The sequence below is a fragment of the Phocoena sinus genome, chromosome 7, assembly GCF_008692025.1.
Source record: "Phocoena sinus isolate mPhoSin1 chromosome 7, mPhoSin1.pri, whole genome shotgun sequence".
In the NCBI taxonomy this organism is placed as follows: domain Eukaryota; kingdom Metazoa; phylum Chordata; class Mammalia; order Artiodactyla; family Phocoenidae; genus Phocoena; species Phocoena sinus.
Genome location: NC_045769.1, coordinates 57,146,996 through 57,154,625, shown reverse-complemented (window position 1 = coordinate 57,154,625; position 7,630 = coordinate 57,146,996).

Genomic DNA, 7,630 nt, shown 5'->3' with positions numbered 1-7,630 from the left:
ACATGTAAGACAAGGCAGCAAAAAAGGGATGTTTGTCAAGAAGGGGATCGCTGCTTATGTGTGTGTGTGCACAGGTCTGCGTATGTGTACGCATTCAGATCTGGGGGTACAAGTGGACCTGCCTGATGTTTCTGTGTCTGAATGTGTGTTCCCACAGGTACCGCATACATCAGATCTTGAGGTGTTACTCCGGATGAGTTGGAGTTTGTACGTTCGTACATCAGTGGTACCATGTTTTAATCAACTGTTCTGAAAAGAGATGCTGCAGTTCTGCCCCCACTGGCCCTGATGGTTACACAGTCTCTTTTTATAAACAGTGTTGAAAAAGAGCTTTCTGCAAACCTCAGAGTTGCTTTTCCTTTTTTTTAAATTTTTTTTTTGAGGTCATGGAAAGGATTCAGATTCCCGGCCTGGCTTCTGAATCCACAGGAAATGGGATACATCACATCATTTTTATTGTGTTCTTCATTCTGGTAAGTTTCCAAAGGCCACTGCATTCAGCAGTTAAGCAAGCTGGATTGGATAAGCCAGGGAGACTTGACCAGGGAAGCAGACGGTCACAGTGTTTGTGTGTGTGCGTGTGTGTGTGTGTGGAATAAGCATAGGTGAGCTCTAGTCTGGACACCCTCCCTGGGCGACTGATGCAGAATCTACCCATCAAGCAGTGCCTCCACCCCAGACTCCTTCATCGCACAAACCACTCTCCACTGTCCATGATTTCTTTTGCTTGGCCTTTGACTTATCTGAATCCATGCTACACATACATGGCCACAAACTGTCCTTGTAACCTGCTCTTCCGACTGCTGGGTTGTATTTTCCTCTTTCAAGTGTACCAATAGTTGCAAAGTGGATGGGGGCATTTGCTGTGGATATTGGAATGGATTCTTTCAACTCCACAAGGGATTTCAATTAAAGAGATAAAAGAGAATCTGCCCTTGGTAAAATGGACAATTACCACTTCAAGGAACCTGTCCAAACTCTAGAAGAATAATATGAGAGGACACATTTAATCACTCATTTTGCTCCTGTTTCTTTCAGAATCATGTCTCTTTAAATCTACTGAGGGAGATATTCCTTCTGGCCCACAGGATGCCAAAATGACTTGATGATTTATTTATGCAACACTTGGCAGCCCATAGTCCAGTTTGTGGCTGAAGCTGAATTTTATGAGACTTCCCCTAGTGAGTATATTTTAACATTGTATTAAAAATATATCTTTTGAAAACCTCAGTCATGTTTGGCTCAGCCTCGGGCCCTGAGAAAGACAGTGACAGAAGTGAGGAATTAATATTGCTAAGGACTTAGCTAGTGAAATTTTTATTGTAGGAGATTAGAAAAGTGTAAAGTTTTTATTTGGGGAAGGGAAAAATGGTATTGAGACCTAAATGCTTTAGTGATATTGACTGTGACCTTTTCTATTTATAGCAATTCATCTGGTCAGTAAACAATTTATTGGGCTTCTACTATGTTCCAGGAAGTATTCTAGGCCTAGAGGACTGTGGCGAAAAAGACAAGCACTGCCTCTTCTCTTCTGGAACAGACATATCAGAGAAAGGAGATGGATAATAAACAGGTAAATCAATACTATAGGTGAACAGAATGGTTTCAAATCACAATAACAGTAAGTCCCATATAATAAAGAGGAACTTTGAGCAGAGACTTGGCCTGGGGTGCAGAGAATTTCTATATTCACCCAAGAAGATAGCTTCTGTAATGTCAAATCAGAAAAGTAGAAGATCTGACAAAATAATTTCCTGGACAGTTTTGCTTCTTCAAAATCTAGCTCAAGGGCTTCCCTGGTGGTGCAGCGGTTGAGAATCTGCCTGCTAATGCAGGGGACACGGGCTCGAGCCCTGGTCTGGGAGGATCCCGCATGCCGTGGAGCGACTGGGCCCGTGAGCCACAACTACTGAGCCTGCGCGTCTGGAGCCTGTGCTCCGCAACAAGAGAGGCCGCGATAGTGAGAGGCCCGCGCACCGCGATGAAGAGTGGGCCCCGCTTGCTGCAACTAGAGAAAGCCCTCGCACAGAAACAAAGACCCAACACAGCAAAAATAAATTAATTAATTAATAAACTCCTACCCCCAACATCTTCTTTAAAAAAAAAACAACAATCTAGCTCAAAATAAAAATATATTGTCAAACTCAAATGAAAGGGTTTAGACCTTGAAGAAACCAAGATGGTCAGGCAGCTACTTCTAGAAGTAGCTTTGTAGTTTAGCATCATGGATTTAAGTTCAAAGATGTAGCTTGGCTCTTATTGCTGACACAGTGGAGACAGATTTCACTTCACTTAAATTACTACTGAAAAGTGAAGGTCAAAGGAAAGCCTGGGATTGTGTCTAAGTCTAGGCCAGAAGATATCAGGGGTCTTGTTATTTTTAAAAACCATAGCCAAGAACAATCACTAAAGCTGAGACTCAGATGTGAGCAATTATAATCTAGACCTTTGCTTCTTAGGAACCGCTGGCCAAGGAATGAAAAATCAGTAAACTCACTGAAATCATATTAGTATCTCTTTTTAGTAAACAAAGATCTTTTCTCAGAACAAAATTTCAAGGGATTCCTCACTCATAAAGGAATAGATATAATTATTACCATGTAACATCAACTGTCAAAAGCATTTTAATTAATTTATTGGGTACTAATAATGTATAAGGATACTGCATTGAACATGCAATTAGATGCTTTTCTGCCTATTAAATGTCTAATCATAATTTAACAGATAGACACAGTTCGACATTCTTAAGCTAAAGTGAATATTTCTTTTTTTGCAGTTCGCGGGCCTCTCACTGCTGTGACCTCTCCCGTTGCAGAGCACAGGCTCCGGACGAGCAGGCTCAGTGGCCATGGCTCACGGGCCCAGCCGCTCCGTGGCATGTGGGATCCTCCCGGACCGGGGCATGAACCCGTGTCCCCTGCATCAGCAGGTGGACTCTCAACCACTGTGCCACCAGGGAAGCCCTATCTTTAAAGAAAAAAACTCGTTATTGTAACTTCTCCACAACGTAGTCTTCAATGCCTGTGCCAGTCCATGAGAAACTTACGTGTGTGTCACTGTATGTTTCACTGAAGGTACTCAAGCACACACTTGAGTTAGGATTACAGTAATTTTGTTGTCCAAAGTATCAAGGGAGAGAAGGTTTGATCTAATAGGCGTCCCTCCTGAACTGTCATGCACACAACTACGTGCTATAATGAGCTCTTAGGGAAACCTTGGGTATGGTCAGGCTCCATATTCTTGAGAATGTGGAAGGATTCTCCTGCTCTATTCCAGTCAGGGTTCATGATGCTTCTTGAGGTGACAATAACAGATAAATTCTGGACTCCACTCAGGCCATAACTCACAACCCGAAGCAAACTTGGATAGTCTGGTTCATCTACTTTCCAGGGGAGTTCCTCAATTGGTTAAATGTCTGGATCTCCTGGGACTTTATAAAAAATGTTCTCACAGAGAGCCAAAACCCTTTGGTTCTTTCTCTACCTCTTGGTACTATATTGAATCAATCTCACCTCTCTTCTACATGATGGCTGGCTTCTTTGGTTATTCTAGAAAATTCTAAGTCAAAGCTCTAGTGACGCTAACACTCTTAAGCAAGGGATAGCATAGTACTGATGGAAAGGTATAGCTTCAGAGTCAGCTAGAACTGAATTTGAATGTCACACTTTCTGTGTGAACTTGGGCAGATATACACTACTCCTTGAGCCTGAGTTTCCTTATTTGTAAAATGGAAATGATCATAACTACTTTACAGGACGTTGTGAGGATTAAATGAGCAAATGGCCCAAAACTAAGCATCTAGTAGTTGCTCAAAACTGCAAGCCCCCTTACCTTTTGACTCTCAAGTACCTTGCCATATAAATATACCTCCATCTCATACATCATTTCACGTCACAGGTATTCAAAGTGGATTTTATGCCTCAGTTTCATCTGGCTGCATATTTCATCTGAAATTTCTAAGTACTTCACTGGTATAGTGAAGTCCTCTAACGTCTAGAGTCGTTGTATAAATGGAAAAGGGTAGAACAGTATTAATTTCCTTCTAATAGGGTTTAAGTTTAACTCACCTTATATTGCATATAGCATAATGGGGAATGGGGCCACCATGTATTATCCTCCAAGGCGATGTTAAATTCCATTTTGCAGTTAGGACTTAGGATCTTTGTCATAGTAAAGTCACACTTCAAAAAGTAAAAAATGTGGACCAACATTTGCTGAGTTATGTTCTCAGTACCATGGGAACCAATCAAGTTGATTTAATTAATTCATTAATTTCCCATCAAGGGCAGCCTTGTCACTTTCACAGGGCAGGGATTTGGGCTCTTTTAATTAATGTGACTTCTTAGACGCAAGATTCTGGATAGAATCTGTGAGTCCTTTGGCACAGCCTATTTTCCTCACAGTTATCTAGACAGGATCAGTGTTGTTACTTCAAGAGTTATACAATGGAATGGGGGGAGTTATAGGTAATTCCTTCTTCTGAACTAGCTTGAAATAAAAATTAAATGGGCCTTGAGCGTTTGTGAATTGCAGTGTTTCATTGGGGCCATGGAACACTAAGTGAGGCTCAGAAACAGGGTGTTAATTCAAGCCTAATCATTTAATTCCACTCTGTTATGTGCCGTATTTATTGCCCTCCTGGATCTGTTTTCTATGGCCTGATAAAGAGACAGTGATTCTCTGAAGCTCAGTCAGGGACCATTTTATTTATATCGTTAGTTAGTCCAATAAAAGCACTGGCTTCAGATTCCTGCTGTTACTTTCTATTTTGTAGCCCTGTCGTTAACTATGAAAATGCTGATGGGGTTTTCATCTTTTGGGCTGGAGTCGCTTTGCAGTTGAATGAGGGACTTGTAAGGACAGGGGATGGTGCGGACCATATTGATAGTAGAAAAGTCCAGTTTGGTGTAACCAGATAGATACGCAAATTGACTGGGAGTCAACTCAGGTTTTAGCAGCAGAGGTGAACTTGCCTTTGTTAAATGTGTTGGTGTGAACATTTGATCGACATTTTTTAGCGTGAACTTAGACCTGTCTAGGCTGTGATTCTGTTTGTGAACCAGACAGGTTAAAAATTTTTTTAATCAAAAACTTGCTGCAATTCTCTCCAAAGTGAAAATAGTTCTAATTTCACACAAAAGGAAATGGAATGTAGCTCTATCTAAAGTTGTTTGCATATATCAAGCAAAGGAGAAGTGATGAAAAACAGACAAACAAAAAATGCAATAGATCACACTTCAGATCCTCTTTTCTAAAAATAGTTTTAACTGTGCAGTTCAAGTGATTAATTGATTGTTTTCCTAACAGTCTGTAAAGTGCTGTAAAGAGGCCCAGAATGAGGAAATGATGGTGGAAACAGATTTATAGAGGTCACTTGAATTAACGATATGGCAATCAGATGATAACACAGGTGCATTAATGTAACATACTGTGTAATTACCAGTGTTTCCAATGGAGTTAATGTGTAGTTATGCATGTAATAATAGACATTATTTCATAGTAGATACACAATTAGCTCCTGTCATTGGTGTGTAGTGCACAAATGACACAAATCATTATTGCTGTTTCAACGCTAAAAGCTGAGAACATTTCGAGGACCAAGGGGCCTCTCGATCAGACAGATCATCTTAAGTTTCTCTAAAGCATACATTCAGCAAGTAAATGTGAAAAGTATTAACAGTCAACGGTTTCTGTACCTATGCTGATATTTAGATGTTTGGAGCAGTTAGCACTGAAGAAAGGTGTATTTGAGGAATGTGGTTGAAATAACATGAGCAGATGTGCTTGTAAGTGTAAATATAAATAACCAAAATTTATTATATTCTCCTTGAAAGATAAGAAATAAATATTCGGGCTTCCCAGGTGGCACAGTGGTTGAGTCCGCCTGCCGATGCAGGGGACACGGGTTCATTCCCTGGTCCGGGGAGATCCCATATGCCACGGAGCGGCTGGGCCCGTGATCCATGGCGCTGAGCCTGCGCGTGTGTCCGGAGCCTGTGCTCCGCAACAGGAGAGGCCACAACAGTGAGAGGCAAAAAAAAAAAAAAAAAGAAAAGAAATATTCCTTCATTTTGCCAACAAGGATTTGTTTACCATTTTCTATGGGAGAAAGACAGCTAAAGATTTAGGTCGTACCTCTAAGCACCGGGTGGAACCTGATGATTCCAGAAATCCTGCCAGTTCCAATATGGTAGAAGGAGGTGGCAGAAATTTCCACAACCCAAAAAGCCATCTGAGGGGGATACAATGAACAATCTGTCAAATTCTCTTAAATACAGAGAGATATACCCTTGAATTGTGGAACATCTTTTTTAGAGTATTTGTTAAGTCCTCATTGGCTCCATCCTACTACCATGTTCTTTAGCACTGCATGGATGGGGTGGGGGAGACAGGAGGGCTGTGCTGTGTACAAGGACATCTGACATGGTAACAGCACTTAGTGCTTTAGAATTTATGAATCACTTTCTTATGAATGATCACATTTGATATTCAAAACAAACTTGTGGAGCAGGTAGGCGAGGTATCTCCATTTTATAGATGTGGTAACTGAGTCTCACAGAGCTCATATGGCTGGCCCAAGGTCAGCTGTGGAGAAGATGGTAGAGTCAGGTCTTCTCATCCTTAATCCAGTACAATTCCACTGAATCAAGATTGAGAGGAGCTGTGTAAAAGGATAATAAATGGCCCCAGTCATGTCCCTGCCCATTCTAAAACTTTTCATCTTCTGTGGTAAATGTTAAATTGTGGATTTTAGAGAGGAAAGGAGCTTAGATAATCAAAAAAAGATTTCAAAGAAGATGTGGGGAGTGCATGGGAGGGAATCTGGAGAGAATGGTAGAGACGCTGGAGGCTGATGGAACAGAAGATGCTGGATGGAGGGTGCAGCATCCTGGGGGTCAGAGGATGTGGCAGCCACAGAGGGTTTGCAAAAGGAAGCAATAGGAAATGTGTACTGAACAGTAGGCAGTACCCAAATGACAGAGTCCTTGAATGCAAGCTTGAGAGTTTGTTTGGAAGAATGTGAGGAACCACTGAAAGTTTTGAGTAGGAGAATGATGTCATAAAAATGACCTTTATGGGGATTAACCTAGTGGTACTCAAGAATAAGTAGCTATAGTTGGCAAAGTCACAGCTATGAGACCACAGCAATTGTCCAAATATGAGAGAGAAACTAATACTGCTCAAGAGGGTATACAATCACAAGGATTTAATAATTCTCTGGTGAATTAGAAAAACAATTTTCAAGTGTTCTAAAGTATTTAAATAAATCAGTCACAGCTGCTCCCCATTCTCGAGAAATAACTCCAAATTAAGCTCCGCTTTCAGAAGACATGAAAAGCAAAATTAGGCAATCATCTAAAATCTGGGACAATACCCTATACTTAATAAGTGCTCAATAAATTTTTCTTATAATTTTGATGAAAATAGTATCCAATTCAATCAAGAAAAATCATATATCTCTAGATGGCCAGCTTTTTAAGATATCGATATTTTTGTTAAAATATGACTTATAAAGCTGCTTTAACTTTTCTATGTATTTTAAATGTACAGATGTAGAGAAAATGAATACTAAATTTGGAGGCAAATAGAGAACCTTTTTTTCTTTATGAGCAGAGTGACACTGAACAGG